The sequence below is a fragment of the Microcebus murinus genome, chromosome 9 (assembly GCF_040939455.1).
Source record: "Microcebus murinus isolate Inina chromosome 9, M.murinus_Inina_mat1.0, whole genome shotgun sequence".
NCBI classification, from domain to species: domain Eukaryota; kingdom Metazoa; phylum Chordata; class Mammalia; order Primates; family Cheirogaleidae; genus Microcebus; species Microcebus murinus.
Window position 1 is genome coordinate 86,761,619 of NC_134112.1, and position 23,736 is coordinate 86,785,354.

General features: G+C 47.7%; 1 pseudogene; it reads right to left on the reverse strand.

The window, feature by feature from the left end:
- Positions 1-22,240: 22,240 nt before the first annotated feature.
- Positions 22,241-22,721, reverse strand: LOC105860169 (large ribosomal subunit protein eL29 pseudogene; annotated as a pseudogene).
- Between the last annotated feature and the right edge of the window lie 1,015 nt (positions 22,722-23,736).

The window sequence follows — 23,736 nt, forward strand, 5'->3', positions numbered from 1 at the left end:
ATTGGTGATGTCCCCGTTTCTGGACCGTGCCAACCTGCTTTGAATCTCCCAAGCAAATGGTAGTGTTTCTCCATGATCAATTTAATATACTGCCATAGACACCTTGATTTTGTCCGATACCACTTCCTCACCTTCTCTAAAATTAAAGACGGGGAATGCTAGAGCTTGGGGACATTGAAAGATTATGTCATCCTGTGGGTTTCCAACATGTGGAGGGGATCCCGGGGGGGGGGGGAACGGGCTGCTGGAGAGGGCTCCTCGAGGGTCTCCGCCACTCAGGCAGGGGTCCTCTTTTATCTGTTGTAAGAAGTTGTTTGGAAAAAAAAATACCGGACTCTACAATTTGAAAACCACTGATCTCGCTAATATTAGTAATAGCTGTTGGGTGCTTCATTTGTTTCAGACACCGTGCTGGGTGCTCTCCTTGCGTGAACTGATTTAACATGCCCACCAAGCTACGGGGAACGTACAGAATGGCACTCTCCAACAGAAATACAAAGCGAGTCGCAAAAGTAATTTATAATTTTCTAGTACCCATGTTAAGAAATGAAGAAAAAGAAACAGGCGCAATTAATTGTAATAATATCTTTTATTTAACTCAATGTATCCAAAGCATTCTGATTTCTACATATAAGCCATGTCATAAATATTAACAGGGTATTTTATATTCTTTGTTTTACATTAAATCTCAAATGTGTATGTCGTCACACTTATGGCATATTGCAATTCAGACCAGCCACATTTCAAGTACTCAAAAGCCACATGCGTACACCTTGTAATGAGCAGGTAAAAAAAAAAAGGGAAAAAAGAAAAAAAAGAAAGATTGTTAATAAGAAAAAAAAAAAAAAAAAAAAACCACATGAGGCCAGTGGCTGCTGCACGGGCAATGCAGGGCTAGAAGGTGGAAGGGCGGGCTCTGGGGCCAGATGCCTGGCTCTGAATCCCAGCTCTGCCTCTTACTGGCTTTGTGGAGTTCCTTGATCTCTCTTGGCTTTGATTTTCCTCATCTATAGAATGGGGATAATAACAGTTTCTTCTTCACAGGGTTGTGAGGAGTGAACAAATTGATTTGTATAGATGCCGAAAATGCTATCTGGCACATAGTAAGCATTCAGTACACGTGAGCTATACACACATGAAGACATGGGCTCAGAGGGGTTACATGCTCAAGGTCACTCAGCTAGTGGAGCTGGGATTTAAGCCTAGGACTGTGTGATTCCACAGCCTGCATGTAAAGCTACCCCCCCAGCCGACCTCAAAGCCTTACACGTTGGGAAGCCCTTCGTGGAGTGCCGGTAAATCGGTTCTGGAGGGGCAGGAAGGAGCCCCGATTTGTTGCGGTCGCCAATTTCCCTGGTGTAAATACTCCCCCCTAAATGATTTTCAAGTTATGGATCATTTAACAAGCAACTTGCAAAATTTCTGAAATGTTAACAGTCAGCTCTCAGGAAGCCCGTCCCAGCTGGCTCTGGCATCTTTGCCATGAGGTTACTTCTGCTTGTTCTGACTCTGTCTGCTTGTGGTGTGGTGTTTTCCTTTTGTACGTTGTACATCTGCGAGCATCGCCCGAAGGACATAGCGCAGGATGGTGAGCACCTGAGGCTGCCCACGGAACAGCTGCTGATGGACGCAGGGCCTCCCTGTTCTCTGAGAGAGGAAGGGGATGGGGAAGGAAGATGGACATGACAGGCCATAGGAGTCCAGACCAGAAATCACGACCTTGGCCTCCAGTCCTGGAGTTTTTTGCATCTGCAGGCTCAAATCTCTGAACTGTCACCTACTAATTACTAAGCTAGGGTGAGGATTAGCTTTTGGATTCGGGCTGGGAGTGCACGTGTGTGCAACTAGCTGCATCTCATGAGATGATGAGCCAGGCCTTCTCTCACCACGGCACCTTGGCACCGGGAGCCACGTGTCTGCAGTTGCTCAAGGAGCCTGATTGAAGTCTTGGGAAACCCTGGCCTGGGATACAGTCCTGATTTTTCTTCTCTTTCCACATTTTTCTTGTTCCTGCTGCAATTCTGTGTGCACCGATTGAGACTGGCAAGGAAACAGATAACACTGCCTTTTGTAACAGAGCACAGCAAAACACAACAGTGGCGTTCCCAGAGCTATTATTGATTATAAAGAATACTTTAGGGGGATGTTCTACTTAAGACGGTAGTTGTCAACTACATCTTCACTTCGAACTCCCACATCACCTCCCTGTATCTCTCAATCAATTTTCCAGCTTAGTTACATCTGCCATTTACTGAGTTCAGACTACAAGCCTTGTTTTATCTCATTCAATTTTCCCAGTAATTCTGTTCAATAGATAATAAAAGAGTCCATTTTACATGTGGCAACCTAAAGCTCAGAAAGAATACATAACTAGGGTTGGCCGGGCGCGGTGGCCCACGCCTGTAATCCTAGCACTCTGGGAGGCCGAGGCAGGTGGATTGCTCAAGGTCAGGAGTTTGAAACCAGCCTGAGTAAGAGCGAGACCCCGTTTCTACTAAAAATAGAAAGAAATTAGCTGGCCGACTAAAAATATATAGAAAAAATTAGCCGGGCATGGTGGCACGTGCCTGTAGTCCCAGCTACTCGGGAGGCTGAGGCAGAAGGATTGCTTGAGCCAGGAGTTTGAGGTTGCTGTGAGCTAGGCTGACACCACGGCACTCTAGCCCGGGCAACAGAGTGAGACTCTGTCTGAAAATAAAATAAAATAAAATAAAATAAAATAAAATAAAATAAAATAAAATAACTAGGGTTACACAATGACCACATGGTAAACACTTCCGCATACTGCCTGGCAGGGGCTGGGATGAGAATGAGAAAACCAAGAAAGTGGCCTCTGTACATGGGACGCACAGGGAGCGTCAGCACCGCTTTGTTTATCCTTCACTTGTTCGCTCATGCATTCATTCATCTAGTTTTTGAACATCTCCCCTGTGCCAGGTAGCAGGTGTACCACGCCAAGTAAGACACGGTCCCTGCTGCCTGAGATCTTCCCAGTAATGGGGAAACGGACCCCTCTGCAGGTATTTAGAATACCTGGTGTTACCTGTAATGATTAAGGATTCTTGGTAGAAATTGTGAGAGAGAGGGGTATCAGGGAAGGCTTCTTGGAGGAGCTGATCTCCGAATTAAGTTTTGGAGGATGCGTTGGACTTAACAAGACTGCGAGAGGAGTCCTGGTGACAGAGGGGACAGCCTGGAAAACAGCACCTTGAGGAGAAACGGCTCGGTGGAGACTCGGAACCACACGGGTTCAGCCTTGTTGGGGGATCACGCAGGAGGCAGGAGTGGCAGCTGCAGGCAGGCGGGTAGGACAGCGTCCTGGCGATAGCATCGCCAGCCACATCTTGGGCTGTCCCCTGCTAGTGACAGGGAGTCCTGGAGGGTCCCCAGCAGCTTTATGGTTGGCTCTGCAGGTGGACTTGACAGGTGGGAGCCAAGAAGGTGCAAAGTTAGAGGGAACCGATTCGGACGTGAACCAGGGCAGGGATTTGAGAAAGAGCGAGGAGGCGACGTAGGCAACACACAGGGATGTCTCCCAGGAGAGGGATCCGGGGAGACGGAGCTTAGTGAAGTGTTGCTCTGACTTGGTTCCCCGGGAGGTTTGCTCCCTGCTTGCCCTCAGAGATGTGCTGCCGTCTTGCCCACCACCCTGGGGATGGCGCCTGTCTAGCGAGAGTGCTCTCTTCTGCGACAGGTTCTCTGCTGTGATTTGCCGCTGTGCGGATGGGAGGCGGTATAAATTCTTTCCGGAGAGGAGTCACTCGTGAATTGGGACAGGAACGAAACATAGATCCCCCTTGGAGGGAGATGGACACCCAGTGACAGATCTCTGCTGGGTTTCCTCCCTTAGCTAAGAGGGGCCGTAAGGTCCCTTCTCTGGTTGGCTTCCTTCACGGACAAATGAATGAATGGGGGCGTGATGGAGACAGAACTCCAAGTTAATCTTGCTTCTAGTTTGGAAACAGACAATCCTATGGCACTGTTGTGTTTCCCTTGCGAGGAGAGAAGAAAAGAGTCACAGGTTTTCAACAGTTAGGAGGTTCGTGTCCAGCTTGGAGCCCTCCCCTCCGGCTCGGTACCCAGGTTCTGGGTCGTGTGAGCCTCTCTGGGTGTCTGCTCAGCCAGCACCTTTAGGCTGGCTTCTGTTTTAAGGCTGTGAGTGAGACAATCTGGTATGACAACAGACACACAACTGCAATCTTTCACCTTTTTTTTTTGAGACAGAGTCTTACTCTGTTGCCTTGGCTAGAGTGCCATGGCATCAGCCTAGCTCACAGCAACCTCAAACTCCTGGGCTCAAGCGATCCTCCTGCCTCAGCCTCTTGAGTAGCTGGGACTACAGGCATGCACCACTATGCCCGGTTAGTTTTTTCTCTATATATTTTTAGTTGTCCAGATAATTTCTTTCTATTTTTAGTAGAGACGGGTTCTCACTCTTGCTCAGGCTGGTCTTGAACTCCTGAGCTCAAACAATCCACCCGCCTCGGCCTCCCAGAGTGCTAAGATTACAGGCATGAGCCACCGCACCAGCCAATCTTTCACATTTTGTAAATCCTTCACATTTTGGCTCTTGAGCATCCGTCTCCCAGGGAGAGACAAGGGTGGTCCCCCCAGCTAAGCACGTTCATGGCACTGTGACCTCCCTTTTGTAGATTTTTCTCAGTGATATTTTGATCAAGCCTGTTGGACTATAGACCACAAACCCCATGAAGGCAGGGATCACGCTATTTTCTGCTCACCATTGTATCCCTGGCAATTATTAGGTAGCTAGGAACAGAGGTCTCAGTCGAAGTCCTGGTAGGAAATAAATGACACCTTCTAAAGAGGAATTGAAAAGAATCTAATGAAAGGAATATTTATAAAGGAGTGAAAGGAACTAGCCACAGTGGCATGCTGATACCATTTGTTAGGAATGACAGTGTGTTTCCCAAAAGCATATGTCATTAAAGTCATAACCCCCAATGCCTCTGAATAGGACCTTGTTTGGAAATACGGTCTTTACAGATGTAATCGAGTTAAGAGAAGGTCATTGGGGGGGCCCTAATCCTTACAAGAAGAGAAGACTCACAGGGAGACACACAGGGAGGAGATGGCCACATGACGAAGGAGGCCGAGTGATGCGTCTACACCAAGGAAAGCCGATGGTTGCTGGCGATCACCAGAAGCTAGAAGACGCAAAGAAGGATTCCTGCGGACTCTCCTGGCTCTGCCGGCACCTTGATTATGGCTGTTCCACTTCCAGAAGTGTGAGACAACACATTTCTGTTGTCTTAAGCCACGCAGTTTGTGGCACTTTGCTAGCGCAGCCCAGGACATGAATACACTGCTCCTCGACCTGAAGGGGCAGGGGAGGAAGTGAGCTGTCTGCAAGGGACTGTAGCAGAGGGGACACCTACCAGAGCCGTGGCCCAGGCGGAAGAACACAACTACTGCAAACTGCAGGCCCAGCAGGGAGCAAGCAGCGGGATACATACCTAGACCTTTCAGTTTCGATTTTCTCCTTTCTCCCTTTTGACTTTCACCTCCTGCCTCCCGTGAGCCCAACCCGTCTGGCAGCCAGCGGGCGCGGGTGACCTGGTGTTGTGGCCCACAGAAGTCAGCCTCCCAGGCACGGAGCAGAGTGGCCAAGCGGGGAGTGATCCCATCCAGTGAGTCAGAAAAATCTTGAATGAATGGATGAATGGGAGCGTCATGGAGACCGAACTCCAAATTAATCTTGTTTCTAGTTTGGAAACAGACAATTTTATGGCAGTTCTGTGTTTCCCTCATGAGGACAGAAGAAAGGAGTCACAGGTTTTCAACAGTTAGGACGTTTGTGTCCAGCTTGGAGCCCTCCCGTCTGGCTCGGTGCCCAGGTTCTGAGTCGTGTAGTGCCCCCGTCTTTGTCTGCTCAGCCAGCACCTTCAGTCTGGCTTCTATTTTAAGGCTGCGAGTGAGGTCATTTGGTATGACAACAGAAGCACGGCTGCAATTATGAAGTGCCAGCCTCCGACGCAGAAAATCACCTGGCCCTCAGGCTTGCCAATGTCAACGACTCGGTAGTATGTGCACACGTGTGCCAGGCCAGGCCAGGACGTCCACGGCGCCCAGAGTGTTCACCAGGTAAAATAAACGTTCAGGCAGTTCAGCTCCTGTGTCCACCTGAGGCCTGAACATGGCAGCTGTTGCCGCCGACTCCCCTAGCCAAAGGACGAATTCGGGGGAGTAATGGGCCAGATCTTTCCTGTGGTGGAAACACCATCAAGACCCACCACGTTGGCGGAGCCTGAGAAGCTGTGTTTACATGTCCCTAAAGCAGTCAGTGCAGCTGCCGGGCTTTGTCTAGACCAAATGCCTGCGTTAGCTCCATTCCCAACGCAGGTGCCTTGTCTAGGGGAAGACAGAGAGACGAAAACCGCATTTTTGTTGGACTTGTCCAGCCTGAGATCTTTGTGTTTGTTTTTCAGATTAAAAAATAACCACACTCTTTTTTTTTTTTTTGCTTCTAGGTGTTTTCTTTTCTCTTCCTCTTTTGAGGGAGGTTGCTAAAACAGGGATAGAGTGTGGGTAGAGATTTAGAGGGAACAAATTCTAGATGGTCCCACCCACATCTCAGGCTTTTTAACTTTACTAATGATGCTACTAATCCCTTCCTTAGAACGATCCCAGTTCTCTACTGACAACAGACATTCACTGGTGTCCACCATGCACAAGTCACTATGGGGCAAAAGTAGGTGGTAAAAATGCCCTTTGAGAGGTTACTACTTTTTCCTTCTTTAGCAAAAGGACCTGCCAATACGTTTCTGTAGAGGCCAAATGAGAAGGGCACCCCAGGGCAGACGGTGAGTCTCCCTCATTTACTAAAGAGATAGATGGCTGGCAGGAGACCTGGAAAAAAAAGACAAAAGGGTATGCAAAGCTCTGGGGACAGGTGTTCTAATTTACACAGGGAGTCCCAGGGCATTCTGGGAGGGAAGGGCTAGATAGTCACTCTATCAGTCAGGATCGACAAGGTCCCACTGCTTTAACAAATAACCCCAAGTTTCAATGACTTATAACAATAAGAATAAATAGAAGTTTATTTCTCACTCACGCGGCATAATCGCTGTGAGCTGGCCGTGGCTTTGTTCCATGTTGTCTTCATTCTGGGTCCTGGGTGAGCAGAACAGCTTCTGCATGAAGCACTGCTTGGTCATCATGACAGAAGGGAAATAGTCATGGAAACCACACTCTGGCTCTTACCATTTCTACTCAGAAGTGACACATGTCCCACATTTCAATTCTTTCCCCATTTAAATGGCTCAAGCAAGTCCCAGGACAAATCCTGAGTTCAACAGGACAGGGATGGAGCAATGGAATAGCTGATGGACAGGGATACAATCCACCAAGTGTATTGACACCCTCCCCTGAGATTCAGAATTAGGGAGATCTGTTAGGGAGGGTGTAAGGCTGGCTCCAACCATGGCCAGCTGGAGGCAGGCAACGGGACCCCCAAAAGGACATAATTAGGAAGTTTGAGATAGATGGATGGATGGATATATAGAGAGATATCTGATAGGTCCACCTGAGTGAGGCAGGGGAGGACGGAATAATAGTTCTGGGCTCATGAGATGTTTGCTGAAGCCCATCCTGACCCAGTGCTCCTGGGGTTGGCTCACCCTGGGAAGTAGCTGGAAGAATCCTTGGGCAGGGGCCCAGATCTTTGGTGTAGTTTTCTTGACTGAGTATAGCCCAGGAGGGTCACTGCTATGGCTTCCAGGGGACACTTTGCCTGTCTTGACTACATAACCAGGGAAAAGGAACTTATCTTCAGCTCCCAGCCTGCCACTGTTGTTGGCACAGCTAGGTAAGACTGAATAAGATTTGATCTCTAAGACTTCTCTTTTTCTTTGCATTTTCCCCTCCCATCCCCTACCTATATTTTGGTAAGAATGCAGGTATCTTTAGATATAAAAGGCAAGAAATTGGAGCCTTGATAATATAGACTGGATTTTCTGCTACTACTAACTTTGGGGGCCCCCTCAAATATTGCACTCTGGGGGCCTGCTTGAGTGAGGTATGCTATTTACGCTACAAACTGTAAACAGGGCCATCTCAGCTACATAAAAAATGTATAAGTTACAGTTCCTCAAAGAATTATGACCTAGAAGGCTAGAAATATAATTTAGAAAAAAACTCACAATCACAGTAATATTTGCTTAGTGCAGCAGATGTTAAGTGTGAGAGACAAATAGACCTTCACTGTGTTACTTCACTGAGATGTTGGGAATGTTTGTCGCAGCAGTTAGCCTACCCTGACTAATACAGTTTGTGTGTGTGTGTGTGTGTGTGTGTGTGCGTGCGTGCGTGGTGGGAGTGAAGCCAGAGAGGCAGAGTTGGTGAGGTGGTGGGGGTGGGCAGGGGAGGTGATTCCAGAATGAATTTTCCAGAATGGAAAGTTCCTTGGGTGGGCATCTTAACTGCTCCTGAGCTTGATTACACAGGAGAAGAGGACATCGTGGCCTTTATGGAGAAAGGTGGTTGGTGTCTCTGCAGGTTAAATCCGTCTTCCCCCTGGAACTCTCGCCTGCAAGAGATTTGATGAATAAATGTGAACGTGACTGGCAGTAAATGGCCGTGTGCTCAGAGCCGGTGGGAGGCTTCTCTGGGGACCCAGGAGAAGCAGTCGGGAAGGAGTTGGAAGCTCTGCTCCTGCTCCCAGCAGGCTGTGTTCGGGAAGACAGGCTAGGTATGCAGGGAATTTCCTGCCTGGGCAATCCTTCATGCCAACAGCCACAACTTAGCAATTCACCTCCTGGCCACTTTGGGGGAATTTTCAAGAAATTAGCTCAGAAGCTCTTTTAGGTTTGTCCTTAAAATTCAAACCCAGTCCAGGGCTGGTTCGTTTCTGAATCAGATTTTGGGTAAATAACTGCCAATCAGTTTATTTTCATCCACAATGAAAATGGAAGACGCTCTTATTCTTTTCCTCTTAATTTAGAAATGCTGGGGAAAGAAGCTGTTCTTGAAAGAACAAGAAGTGGGTGGAGGGCGGGGAGAGGTTAGAAAAATACCCCGGGTTTTGGATGGCGCCTTCAGAGCCGGGCTGGGGCAGGGCTGATTGGGGTGGGAGGAGGCCTTCAGGAGCTGATTATACGGTGTTGTCGTTTTAGGAGAAGGGTGAGAGCAGCTTAGGGAAAGGAAGGAGAAGGAGTCTAGTGACAGACAAGCGCCACCCCTGCCTGTCATTAGGATGAGAGAGAGGAGAGCTCAGGGACCTTCCGGGGACAGTTTCACCCCCTACCTTGGTAAAGCCACGTGGGTGGGATGTGGAAGGTGTAGGTGTTGATTTGAAAGTGCTGGGAAAAATAGTGGTGCCTTATGTTAGCTGGGGTGCAGGTAACGTCTTTTTGGGGTATATTTGGGGTCATGTGAGGGGCCAACAGTGCCTGGGAAGATACAGAAATCCAAATGGCTTGAGCAGAAGCTATTTAGTTGCCACATCTACATCTTTTCCTCTTCCCTTTCCTTGTGGACCCAGGAAGAGTGGAGATCAGTAGAGAGATGGACTAATTTGGAAAAGGGAGCGGTGAGGAGGGGTGTGGGGGAGAAGAGAGGCGGAGGGCCGAGGCAAGAGGGATGTGAGAAGACAGAGGGAATCTTTGTGCCCCACTGCTCTGCCTGTTGTATTTTTGGTTGCAGGCTGAGGTGTGAGGAAGGGAGGACTTCAGCAGGTGTTTGGTTGGTACCCATGCAAATGTTAGGCACCACAGTAATAATTCCAGCCTTTGGGACTTCAGCCCTTGTGGCTCAATGAGTATTTGTTGAAAAAAATCTTAAGGCAGCATGCTTTTTTTTTTTTTAAATGTATGTGATTCAAACAATTGTTCCCAGTCTTTTCTTTGCATGCCCAGGAGGAATATAAAAGACCCTTTCTCTGGTTAAATAGATGCCTGACTTTGTGAGGGAGTGAGATTGTGCACTGCAGTTAGACTCACCAGGTACATCATGGATCCATTAGAGTAGGATTGGGCAAAATAAAAATCAGAATGAGAGGCAGGAATTCACTGAAGGGTCTGTAAACTCTGATAGAAATGCTTTGCAGGCCTGGTTCACAGCCCCATTGCGAGTCTCATCCCTTCCCACATATCTCATGGGAGAAACTGCTGGTGTTTTCCAGGACAGACAGAAGGGTGGATTGGAGTAGTATGTTTGTTTACTTTCTACCATTTCCGCTGGCCATTCCCAAGTTGCTTCCAGCGGGTAGGACAGAAGAGTATCTTTCATTCGGGAATAGATGTCATCTGGTGAAGAGAAATGGGTGTGTTTCTTGTGCTTGAATAAGATCTCTAGTCTTTGTTGGTGAACTCATAAATGCAGGGATTGGTTACATCTCTATTCTAGAAACAACCATTGTCTGTACTGCAGTTCAGAGAAAGCATTGTTAAAACACTGCATGCAAGTGGGTGCTTAATGGCAGCTCTTAGAGAAGAGATAGACTTAGAGGAGTTCACCTAATAACTTCTTTCTATCTCATCTTCTGGGACTTTTGGAGGATGACTTTCATTCAAGTTTGTTTGAAGGAAACTTAAAATAGGCACACATTTTCAGACATATTAACAACAACAAAAAATCATCCCCATCCAATTCATCTCTTTAGAATCAACGGGCATAATAATATAAAACTAAAAACAACCCAAATTTCCATCAATAGGAGAATGGATAAACCAAATGTGGTATATTTATACAATGGAAAGCTACCCAGCAATCAAAACCAGCAAATTACTGACACAACATGGACGAACCCAAAATATATTGTATTGAATAATATTATATTGAATGAAAGAATATGAGGTCGATGATATGAAGTTGCAAAACAGGCAAAACTAAACTATGGTGATAGAAATTTTTAAAAAATGGTTATTTCTTGAAGTGGCTATCGACTGAAACAGGGTTTGAGAAAACTTTCTGGAACAATAGAATTGTTTTATCTTGATCGTGTTTCCTGGGTGCATACATATACAAAAGTCATTGAGCTGTACACTTGAGATTTGCACATTTCACTGAATGTAAATTATACCAATTCCCTGTCATCCTCCCCCATGAAAACACAACAAAACCCCAAACAACAAAAACACACAGAATGGGAAATATGTGGCTAACTGACTTGGGAATGTTTATTGTTGATGAGCTCAATGAAGCAAATTTCATAATAAGCCACATTGATAGAGGCCCCCTCGTCTAGCTCTTGAAGTAACAAAGGCATGTTACTTAACGTATCTAAGATTTTAGTTTTTTCCTATTTTTTAGAAAAGGTTGGTTCACTGGGGAGGGGGGAGGAGGGGATGGGTATATACAAACATAATGAGTGAGATGTGCAATGTCTGGGGGATGGTCATGCTTGAAGCTCTGACTCGAGGTGGGAGTGGGGGCATGGGCAATATACATAATCTTAACATTTGTACCCCCATAATATGCTTACATAAAAAAAAGACAAAATAAAAAGGTTCACTTGTTCATTGCACACAGAATCTGCTCCCTCAGTGGCAATGGAATGGCAGTGGAGAGGGCACACACGCCACGTGCAGACTTGATGCTTTTCTGCTGGGACAGTGAGCCCAGAACACTGAACCCAGTGTCACTACCAATGCCGGCCATGTCCTCATTTTCCTTTTCCTGCCTTTCGGGTTGCAACCAGCACCGCGGAGACACTGAAGAGGCCTCTCTTCAGGCCCAGACAGGAATGCTGCTCCTCATCCTCTTGGGGCCTGGCTTCCCCTGGCTCTGTAGTCCCTCTTGTCCTGCAGCCTGCGGGCTCTGGAAAGCTCTTTCTGTTTGGTGACTGAGTTTGAAGCCACAGAAGGGAGTGGGGAAGGGTGGGAGAGAGAGAGAGAGAGAGAGAGAGAGAGAGAGAGAGAGAGAGAGAGAGAGAACTCGAGGGTACCTGATTCACACCCAGGCACCAGAGCTTAAAATACGTGGCTAGGAATTGAAGTCTAACTTCTCCTCAGAAAGACAAACGACAAAGGTCCTCCTTGAAGCAGTTGTACAGACATATAAACAGACACATCCCCTGCCTAGCCCAGTCCACCCGACGCCCAGGGCTGGTCCTGAGCAGCATCTCTCCCACCCGTCATTGCCACAGAAGCCCCAAAGGGAGAAAAATGGCATTTGTGGTTTGGACCTAGTCACAGGAATAGCATCCGGGTAATTTTCCATCTTGCTTCATTTGCTCAAGCCTTTCCTCCTGAGACAGGGAGGAAGACAGTTGAGTGGCTCTTGTTAGCTGATGGGAAAACTTACCTCTGAAGATAGCAGCATCCTAACTTGGGGTCCTGGGGCAGAGGTCACACTAACCCTCCCTAACTGAGACTCAGGATCAACACAGGAAACTACTTTATCTCCCGGAGTGGAGTAAACAGCCTTTGGCAAAGCCCTGTCTCCTATCGGAGTAGGGCTCAGTGGAAGCACAAATATTGGCCCAATAAAACCATGCATTCTTAGACCGGAATGGATTTAGAGATCAGAGACTCCAACTCTATTTTATAGATGAGGAAAATGAAGCCAAGAGAGATGAAGTAACTTGCTTAGGGACAAAAGCCAATCAATGAGAGAATCAGGAAAACAACAGAAGGAATTGAGTGAACCCAAATTCCCGAGCCGACCAGGTAGTACTAACCACATCATATTTTGTCCCACTCGACTAGTCAGCACTATTGACATTCGGGGCCAGATAACTCCTTGTTGTGGGGCCTGTCCTATGCATTGTGGGATGCTTCGCAGCATCCTTGGCCTCTACCCACTAGATGCTAGTAGCACCCCTCATCCTAGCTGTGACCGCCAAAAATGTCTCCAGATATTGCCACATGTCCTGGGGGCAGGGGTGGGGGGATTGGCCCTGGTGGGCGTGATAGAGAACTAGTTCTGGTTCAACACCTAAAGATGCATCGTGGTGCACTTATGATTTGCACTTATGATATGAGATCACAGATGGAGTCTCATTGACCTTCCTGTTTCCTGTGTCTTGCACAGAACCTGGCACATGAGAGATGCAATAAATGGGTTTGAATGAATGAACGAAGAGACTCACTGGGAGACCCTGGAATGCATAAACGTTTCTCCACTAATTATCTAGTACTATATAAAACACCAGCCTGGTGTAGTCTGCAGGAGAGGCAGGAGGATGAGCCACTCGACCTTCTGTCTGGGGACAACAGGGGCTCCTGGTCATCTGCTTTGTCACCCGCTATCAGCTCGCCACAGAAGGCTCTCCTTGCACTCCTTGCCTCAGGCTCCAGGCTTAATTATGCGGCTTCTTTCCATTCTCAAAAAACAGTAGAAAGAGATACTACACGGAAGAGATTTTTCTCACTGGGAATACAGCCAGCATTTTGGAATGTTAAACCTTGAGATTCTCACAGTTAGAAGAAAAAAGCCCCCAAATAGAGACATTAGCAGCCACTAGAGCCATGGGAGAATATCTTTGTCATGCAATTTTGGCATTGGGAAAAGTCACAAGTAACACATGAAGGGAAACATCTCTACCACAAAATCCTATTCTTTTTCTTAATCCCAGAAATTTTCATCAACGTTGACTTTGGGGAAGTGACTTAACAATTCTGTGTCTGTTTTCCAAATGATAAAATGCTCCAGAGGGTAGAGTTCTGTTTTGTTTTAAAAAAGAATGCCATTAGAGAAGAAGCTTCTATGCTAGGTTACAAAACATAAGTTCCAGGGAATGTTGAAAGGGTGGGTTTACTTCAAGCAGAGGTACACTTATTATTTGTGCTAAGTCATTATTCCTGATAAGCAGTCATCTGGGGTTAGGCTGAAATGCTATCACTGGAGTTCTAATGCAATGAAGGTCAACATGAGGGTTTTGTGCTGGAGTCCTTGATGTGCTTGGTAAAATTCACATTGAAGGTGACATGAACCCAATACCACTGAATCATTCTTCTAACATAATTGTTCTTCCCTCTCTTTGCCAAGTCTTTATTCCCCTTTTGTCCTTATTGCTGTTTTTTTTTTTTAACTGCGTTCTCTTTCAAATCAATTTGTCCCCTTAAATTAATTGACCAGGAAAGTCCATGAAAAGTCAGTCCATCTTTTTTTAAATTAATTCCCCTGTAAGATCTATCTAGCCAATAGCTTACATGTTTTTTTCTTCCACTCAATTTCTCGTTATTGACTGGCTGCTCCTGGGAAAGCAGGAGATGAACCAGGACACAGCTCAAATGAGGATCTCCAAGCAGGGCCTGTCTTCTGCAGGGGAGGGGGAGGTTTAGGAAGGCGGAGAAGTGTCGATGTTTCTGGAAGAGTTGGGAAGCAGTTTGCTATGCGGACCCCAGTGAGTGAAGGAGCTGGGGCAGGAGTGGAGCACCTGGGTGGCCTGGGGCTGAGCAGGCCTGGCTTAGCAGCACCTCTGGGAGGGGACTGGACTTCCCAGTGAGCCCGGCGCACAGACTCACAAAGTTCAGAGAAGGGAGCTTTAGGAATCTAGTCTAAACGCACAATATTCAGTTGAGACCCAGAGAGATTGATGTTTTTCCATAAACGCCCTGTATGCGTGTAGCAGACCTTGCTCATAAATGTCATGACCTGCTGGGGAGAGAATGGTCCCTGTTTACTCTGAGAGCACAGGACACGTTTATTGGTTTTTGGGTGTTCCACATGACCTTAGGCAAGCTGTTCTGAAGCTCGGAGAGGCGACTCTCTGACCCCACGTCTGCCTCATTTCTGTGGCTTTCTGGCATGTTCCCCTCCAAATCCTTATCTGCAGCAAAGGAATTCTGCTGCACTTCAGGTGACCAGCCCAGGACAGTGTGGTGGCCAGAGCCAGCAGTGGGTGTGGGTGAGGGATGGAGATGGGGCAGGGATTGATGGGGTAGGGTTGCCAGGTTTAGCACCTAAAAATACAAGACACACAGTTAAATTAGAATTTCAAATGCTTGATTGTTTAGTATAAGTATACCCCCAATGTTGCATGGGATGTACTTGTATACTAAAAAGTTATTCACTGTTCATCTGAAATTCACATTTAACTGGGTGTCCTGAGTTTTACCTGGCAATTTCTCCTTGAGACTCTCAGCAGCAAAGAAGCCGGAGCCCTCGATGATGGGAGTGACGTTGAGGGCGTTTTGTGCTGTTTCCAATGGGAGAGGGCTTCCCACTCTGCCCTCTTGTCCGCCTGGGGTTTCTAGAAGAGACAGGAAGTCCTAATACCTTTGAGAAGCCCAAAGAAGCCTTCACAGGTCATTGCTACAGCAAATTTCTTTCTCCAGTTCCCTTTTGTCCCGCTCCTGCGAGGAACAGCACTCTCTTTAAGGATTTGAGGACAGAAGGAAACTCGGGGAGATAAAGCCAGCACACACTGTAGCTTGTGTCCTGGGGACAGAATGGCTCTGAACCTGCTAAAATAAATGGCCTGCTTTGTTCTTGAATAATAATCATTTGGCAGCTTTGTTCTGTCTTCCTGGCAGCTGGATGAGAAGATTTTAGTTTCAGAGGAAGAAAAGTGACCTGGGGCTGGCCATATTGGACAGAGGGAGAGAGGAGGTTTAGCACGACAGGGTCCCCCGTATGGTGACAGAGCCCTTTCCCCACCACCTGACATACTGCCTGAAGTTCTGCCATTAAGTCTTAGGGTTAATGACCTGCTCCCTAAAAAAAAAATGCAAATCTGCCTGAGAAATACAACATATATTGTTATACCCTTAGAATGAAATTGTTATTTAGAATTTTTCTAACCCCACATTTGGCCAAGAGCAGAGTGTCAGGGTTATTGGATCCTAGACCAGGTAATTCTTATAGATACTGAGTGGCAGAGAGGCTGACCACATAAAATATGAAGAAAGCCCAGAAATAAAAGGGCCTGGGCAATTTAAGAGAAAGGGAGAAGTGGGACGATTAGCTGGAGCAAACATGCAATTTTCCATTGAGAATGAATCGTGCCTTCTCCCTCCTCCTAGAAGGTCTGTAAACCCCAGAGTGTTTCTTCTGCTCAGTCTTGGCTGGCTGGCTGAATGTTTCTAATTCAGATAACAGCAGAATTTGGTGTGCGACGAAACCAGCTGCAAAACTCTCTGATCCTGGCATTGACAAAGGTTAGGGGTTCTGAGGCCATAGTCTGTACCCCAACTCCAGCCAAGTGTCCTAGAAATGTGTCCTGCAGGTTTCGAAGGGTAAAGAATGTGCAGCTTTTCTCCTCCATGGGACAAAAGTGCCTGATTTAGTGACAATAAGAACTTGGGAATCAGCAGGCCAGGAGACAAGCCCTGGTGTCTTCCCTTGTCTAGTTGAAGGGTGTTGTCTGAGCACAGGGTTTCCTTCTCAGCAGGATGGGGATAAAGATCCCCTATTGTCTCTCTCAGGGGGGTCCGGAGATGAATGCACCCTTCAAAGGCTGAGCTTATCACACCCTGCTGTGATAAGTGTAGTTTGCTGATTGTGGTCACAACTGTGGATGGAGAGTGTCAATTTCATAACCAAAGGGCATCCCACTCAGTGACTCTGCCTCTATTGTCTCTGGCTAGGACAGTGGTCTCTAAACAGTGCCTTGAAAGTAGGAGCTGCTAATAAAATTACAAGTGACATGAATTCATCCAAATGAACAAAAGGCAACGTTCTCATCTCTACGTCAGCTCACCCCCAGGACTTGGGATGCTGTAGTGCAGCCAGCTGTCCAAAGAGGTTATCCATTCTGGGACAACACACATCACTAACTGTGCCCGTGAGCACGGGCTAGGTACCCATAAGCCCATGTTCCATTAAATAAGCCCCTTCTGCCCAAAAGGACATGAGAACTCACTTCCTGCTGGACACCACTGTTTGACTGTAGCTCTGATCTGTCCTCCCTAGTAATCCTTCTTTGTATATTTTCATTTTCTGGTTAACAACAACAACAACAACAAAACAACTACTAGGGTAAAAACTCATTGGCTATCTCCAAATGATCAAATGAAGACAATTATACACATTGTTCAGGTAAAAATCTTGGTGGATTTGGGTATTTTATGCACCCATATGGGGGAGGTAAATGGATAGGAAAAAACCAATGGCTAATATTTATTGAAAGTGACTGTGTATGAGACACCGCATGCATGTTCCTACATATTACTGCATTTAATTCTCATAACGATCCCCTGTGGTAAGTGCTATTATTATTATTACACCCACTTTACAGATGAGGAAACTGAGATTCAGGGTGGCCAAGGAATGTTGCCATGCAGACAGGAAGTAGCAGGACTTGGACCGAGACCCAGAATTGTTTGATTCCAAAGCCTGTGCTCTTAGCCACCATGCAATTATTTACCTTTATGTCTTATTTTTGCCCCATCTTATAACTGCCAATCAATCGACTAGAAAACACATCCCTTTTGCCCTTGAACCACCCCACGTCTGGTTTCTTCTGCCCTTTCATGGGCAGCTCTATGTTATACCCCATAGCGAGGCTCTGCTTGAATGGAGAATGGCATTTAGTGTTGAGCTCTGGCCCAGGCAGGCTCGGGCACCCTCTTGGCAATGACTAAGGGCACTGCAGATGCCCCTGCAGTCCTTGGGAGGTGGGGTGGGTAGGGCAGAGCTTAAAGGGTCAGGGAGGGGATGTCTGCCATTATGGGGCACTTCCCGAAGAGGGCAGGGGTCCTGCTCCTCCATGCCAGCACTGTCCCCTCAGTCCCAACCCCACAGATCATCCAGGGGCAGAGCCAAGTCTCTCTCCTCACCTTCTCCTTCTTTGAAATGGGCATAATGATGCAATACCAATAGACAAAAGGATGAGGATGTGTATTTTGCCAATTGTTTTAAAAGCCTCAGGGTCCACCCCACACTTTCTCACTGCAAACCTTCTTGCAGAAGTGCTTCTGGCTGCTGCTCCTCATCTTCCCCGAAGCCCCAGGCTGGGAAAGCAGCCTCCCTTTGTGCGTTCTGCTATTAGAGTGCATTCTTAGCACACGGATGCCGTCAGTGTGTTTATTACCAGCTTACTCGTCATTCTTCCCTCCTTAGACTGAGTGCTCTTTCAGGGCAGGACCACCTCAGTGTCTATACTGAACAGACAGCTTCGTGCATTTTGACTACCCAAACAGCTAAATTGAGTTGAAGAAAACATCAATATCCATTCCAAACGTGGGTGGTGGTAGTTGTTTTTTGCCCTTTTGTTTCTAATGCCTGACTCTTCCACCTTTTAGAATTTTTAGATATCGCTGGAAGTTTCCTTGCCTCATTCAGGTCTCTGGGTCATGACTTAGTGTTCCAGGGAATTCCGGGGGAAAAAATCATGTTGCCTGCTGCTAACCCCGATGTCCGCCGCTCTGATAAAGGATCCCGGCTGCAACAAGAGGATTATTTACTTGAAACTAATGAGCAAAGCTAATTACTGCAGTAGATTTGGGCAGGGACAGAGTGTACCCGCGCAGGCTGCTGGCAAATGCTCCCGGCCCCCCAGCTTGGCCGCTGAGCCAGCATGCCCCTAGACGTGTCTGCGCCTTTTGGTCTTCCAATGGCCTGTTCAATAGCAAACAGATTTTAAGATCACGGTTTGGGGCTCAGTTGTCTGGCAGGAGCCAAGAACAAATTTCTGTGGCTTGTTCTTTTCTTCACTGGTTCCAATTTTTGTGAAATATATCACAAAACAATTGAAGTCTGACTTGCTTGAGGGTGTGGGATTTGGGATCCACGCCTCCCTCCCGTGGCTTCATTCCTCACAACTCCTACAGGGTTCGTCTTCTCGAGAGCAGGGCTCCCGCTCCTTGCCCCTCGCTCCCAGATGGCTGGCTCCGGGGAGAGGCTGGCTTGGTCCCCTCGCTGTGCCTGGAGTCCGAGATGAGGAAACTCGAGCTCACCTGCCGGCAAATCCTTGCGACAGACCCCACCTGACGCCACGCCTGCCTCTCTCTGCGGCACTCTAAGCTGTGCCTGCACCAGATGCAAAATCTCGTTATAATGAGCTATGAGGGACATCCACATTCTTTCCTTTTGGTGGAATTTTGTTAAAATTAGTCCTGAGAGGCGGTAATCGTGGCACAGGGTGAGAATGAAATGAGTTAACATATTATAAAGTGCCTAGTTCAGCACCTGGCACAATTTATGTAATTTTTATTTTTATTTTTTTATTTTTTTGAGACAGAGTCTCGCTTTGTTGCCCAGGCTAGAGTGAATGCCGTGGTGTCAGCTTAGCTCACAGGAACCTCAAACTCCTGGGCTCAAGCAATCCTGCTGCCTCAGCCTCCCAAGTAGCTGGGACTACAGGCATGCACCACCATGCCCGGCTAATTTTTTCTATGTATATTAGTTGGCCAATTAATTTCTTTTTTATTTATAGTAGAGACGAGGTCTCACTCTTGCTCAGGCTGGTTTCGAACTCCTGACCTTGAGCAATCCGCTCGCCTCGGCCTCCCAGAGTGCTAGGATTACAGGCGTGAGCCATATGTACTTTTTAAAAAGACATTTAATTGCAATGTGTATCTTTGCAGCATACATTGTGAAACCCAGTCCTGTTTTCTATGCTGTAGGAGAAAAAAAAACAACACTGACCATGGTCTCTGCTCTCAGAGGGCCTGCACTGTAGGGGGAATGGCAGGACACACAGGTGTGGCAAGCCAGAGGTGGTCCTAATGTGACCCAAGGGATTCGGGACAGAGACAGCATGGAGAGCAGGTAGAAGCAGTGCTGGGATTATTAGTGAGCAAAGGACAGCTGTGGGTGAGGCTAACTGGAGAGAGCTTAGTGGGGAAGGATCGCCAAAAGCCCAGGTTCTGTTTTGCCAGAGACTATTGGAGAAGGCACCCTGGGCATGAGGAAGGATGTGTGGAAGCCCAGAGGTGGTTCCCATGGCAACAAAGGATGCCAGGACCCCTGAGGCGCAGGGTCTGATGGGCCCTTGATAGAGTCTGTAGGAGATGAAGGTGTGATGGCATCTGGGGTTGGACTGTTAGGGAAACTCAGGACCCTGAGCGATGATGGCTTCATGAGAGGGGTTGGCAGATGGCGGGCATTTCAACATCTCAGTAAGGAAAACCTAGTTTTCCTTGACATTATGGAGTGAGGAGCATCACCCAGCTTACCTTAGAAGCAGGCAGAGAAAGAGCGTCTGTGTTGGAGAAGAATGGGGTTGAGGTATCAGCAGGCTAAGGTGACAGTGGAGCAGAGAGGTGATGATGGCCTATGACAAAGGCAATTTAGCACCAGGGATTGTAGCTTCAACATAAAAATCACAAGGACTGTTGCAGGAAGCTCTAGCACAGTAAAGAGTAGGCACCACTTTTTATTTATATTTTTGTACCGAATTAGCAAATACATTCTGTGCTTTGAACCCTTAAGGATAAATAAGGAATTGTTATGTATCTAAATTCTTGAGTTAAAAAAGAGCTTACAACAGAGAGAGTCTTATTCCATGTAATCAAGCCAAGTAATAGGTCAAAATAAGGGGGAAAAAAGTAGAGGAGTCTATATAAAAATGGGACATATATCTTAAATATTTTATTTTAATTTAAAAAAGAAAATACACATTTATTTTCTAATGTTTTTATATTGAATCTAGGCTTTTTCTTTGACCTTAGGTATGCTGATTGCCTTCCTTATCTTATTTCTTCTATACACTAAATTCTTTTTTTTGTGTGTGAGACAGTGTCTTGCTCTGTTGCCTGGGCTAGAGTGCCATGGCGTTAGCCTTAGCACACAGCAACCTCAAACTCCTGGGCTCAAGAGATTCTCCTGCCTCAGCCTCCCAATTAGCTGGGACTACAGGTGCCTGTCACCACACCCGGCTAATTTTTCTATTTTTAGTAGAGACGGGGTCTTGCTCTTGCTCAGGCTGGTCTCGAACACCTGAGCTCAAGCAATCCTCCCACCTCGGCCTCCCAGAGTGCTAGGATTACAGGTGTGAACCACCATGCCAGGGTCTAAACCAAATCTTAATGAATCGATAGTGCCCACACATCTTTTGCTACTCCTACCATCGAGAGGTAGCATCAGTCTTTCTTTGCTTGGATCTTTGCTGGCCATTTTCTTGACTAGTAAAATGCAGTGGAAGTGACATTCTGGGATTTCCACGGCTGGGTTTGAAACTCTTGATGGGTTCCATGGAATCCTTGCTGGGACTCCTGAGCTGCCACGTGATAAGTTCACTACTTTGAGTTTCCTCCTGTTCGAAAGGCCACACGTAAGGTGCTCCAGAAGACAGTGCCGGCAGAACTCAGCCTCCCGGCCATCCCCATCGAGGGGCATGACGTGTGCATGAGGCCACCTTGGGCCCTCTGGATCAGCCCTCCCACCATCAAATGACTTTCATTGGTACCATGTGGAGCAGAAAAATTGGATGGCCCAGCCCTGTTTGAATTCCTAACCCACAAAATTGTGAGATATAGTAATATGGTGGTTTTTTTAAGCCACCGAGGCTTAGGATAGTTCGTTGTGCAATAGATACCTGGGACTTTGTCATGAAGAAGACTGCACACATGTTCATGGAGCTGAGAGAGACCTAGAGGTCCCTGATCTGCACACAAGAATTCTGGATACTGTCAGAGGCTTCCAGAAACTGACCACAAAGTGCAGCGAACGTACAGAAGTTTCCTGAGCCTCCCTATGTCAGTGTCCCCGTCCCTGCCCTTGTTGGTGAAGGGTCTCCTGTGTTTACATTTCCTGGATGACCTCCCTGGAAAAGTGCCCGCAGCAGGGTTAGATGTACAGACGGCCAGCCGCGTCATCTCGTCCATGTGCCGTTGTCACGAGGATCTGTTTTCAGCAATTGGTGTCCATCAGCCTGCCCAGGGACGGGGAGAGCTCTCTGGTGTCAGGGACTGCATTTCCTGTCTGTCTGGCTTCAGTCCCCTTCCCACTCCCCTCGAGGGGCAGTGATGGGATTGTCAGAGAGGCTTCTGACAATCCCAGCATGTCACTTCCACTGCATTTTACTAGTCAAGAAATAGGCCAGTGAAGATCCAAGCAAAGAAAGACTGATGCTAACTCTCAACAGTAGGAGTCTCCAGGGAGGGCAGCAGCCCGGCTGAGCCCAGCCCCAGAGCTTCCCTCCTGCATGCTAAGGGTCCCATGGGTGGTCCCACAAGCATGTGGCCAGTGAAATCACACAGGGCCCCCTGCACAGAAGAACCCAGTGTTCCATTTAATGCTCTGCTGCTGCCATCTTGAAGTTCTTAACACTTTTTATTTTTGATCCTGCCCCAGGTTTGTTGGTGCAAATAGCACAGGAGCGCACCAGCCCCAAGCAGACAGCAGCTGAGGGTCACTCCAGTCCTTTTGTTCTCACGTTGGCAGACAGAGGCCTCTACTCCGGAGCCTTTGTCAGGGCCTGGGCACCTCTGGGAGCCTGAGCTGGAGCCGGAACTGAAGTCGGAGCTGCCGCCAAGGCTGGGCCTTGGTTTGAGCCTTGGCCCTGGGCTTTGGGTGGCAGAGCCTGAAACCCTTGGCAGTGTGGGCACTAACATGCTTCCCCAGCCTGCGGTGGCAATGTAGGCAAGTCGACTGAGCTTGTGGCTGACCCCCTTTGGGATCCTGGGCTTAACTGCCTTCGGCTTTATTTGCAAGGGCCTTGATGGTCTCAGCATGTGTGGTCGTGGCCTTGGCATCGTTGGCCTGCATTTTCTCAGGCCCTTTTTGTTGTGCTTCTTGCCAAAGTACGTGTTCGCCAGGAACTCGGAGTCCACCTCTTTAACAGATTCATAGCTTTGCAATTGGGGCTTCTTGATGCTATTTCTGTGCCACGTTTGGAACTGGTTGTGTGTGGTGTGATTCTCAGACTTGGCCATGTCTGTGCCATAACTTTGGTTCCCAAAGTGCCTGAGACCAGAAGAGAAAGAGCTTAATACTTCTTGAACAAGGAGTCCTGCTTTGTCATTGTGCACTGGGCCTTCTCAGCTATGCAGTTGGTCCTGCCAGTGACTCATACTAGCATGGTGAGACCAGCAGCCATGGCTAGTTCATTAGCGCAGCCTGCACGATCTCACTGGGGACCAGGTGGAGAGGTGGTGTCAGCGAGGAGGAAAACACACGCAAAAACTGAACACTGTATTCAGGTTTCCCTCTGTTTGAAAGACCCCCTCATCTCCCATAATTAACAAAATGACCCAGGCAGGATTGACTGGGCCTGAGGGATGCTTGGCTGGGAACGGGGATGGATGCAGACAGCGCCCTGCAGCTCAGGCCTAAAACAACAAAATTCAGAATGTGCTGCCTCTCGGCCCTCCTTCTGCACCAGCCTGATTTTCCTGCGTGGGGAACATATGGGGGAGGGGGAGCGGTGAGGCGCGAGGGTGTCAGGCACCCACAGCTTGAAGAGCTACGGCCCCACCCAGAGTCTGGATAGAGGCTTAGGAAGCCCGGCAGGGAAATGGGAATCCCACTCCTCATGACACACCGTTCCATACTTTTCGATCGCTTTTAGAACTCTCCCCTGCCTGCTCCCGGCCTGCCCTTGCACATACCGGCTCCTATCCAAACACAGCTGTCTCTTTTTTGTCTACCAGCTGTGTCTCCACAAATCAAAAAGACTGGGTCAGAGGCCCAGCTGGCGTTTCCTTGCCTTTTGTCTATCTCCTTACTGTCCTAGAGCTGTGTCCCTGAACTAGCTGCATCAGCATCACCTGGTCAGTTGTCAGAAATGCAAATTCTCAGACTCCGCCCCAGCCCTCCGGAATCAGAGACTCTGGGGACCTGGCGGGTAAATCTGCACTGTAACAAGCTGGCCAGGTGATTCTAACATGGTGCGGGGTGGAGAACCACTCTCCCGGAGACACGTGGCAGTCCTAAGGCTCTCCACCAGCA